Raw genomic sequence first — 280 nt, forward strand, 5'->3', positions numbered from 1 at the left:
GCTGGGACCAGTGTGTCCTCCCCAGTACCCTCACCTGGGGCCTACCAACTGCATGCTACTGGGAGCAGCATCATTTCCAACCCCCCCTGTATTCCCAGTGGGGCCCTACTGGGACCAGTATCACCCTACCCCCATGGAGCTCCACCGGGGCCTTACTGGGACCAGTGTGTATGACCCTACCAGGCCCTTACTGGGACCAGTATGTTCCCCCCGCCAGAGCCCTACTAGGACCAGTGTATGATCCCTACCAGGGCCTTACTAGGACCAGTGTGTTCCCCCC

The sequence above is a fragment of the Phaethon lepturus genome, unplaced genomic scaffold (genome assembly GCF_000687285.1).
Source record: "Phaethon lepturus isolate BGI_N335 unplaced genomic scaffold, ASM68728v1 scaffold32240, whole genome shotgun sequence".
In the NCBI taxonomy this organism is placed as follows: domain Eukaryota; kingdom Metazoa; phylum Chordata; class Aves; order Phaethontiformes; family Phaethontidae; genus Phaethon; species Phaethon lepturus.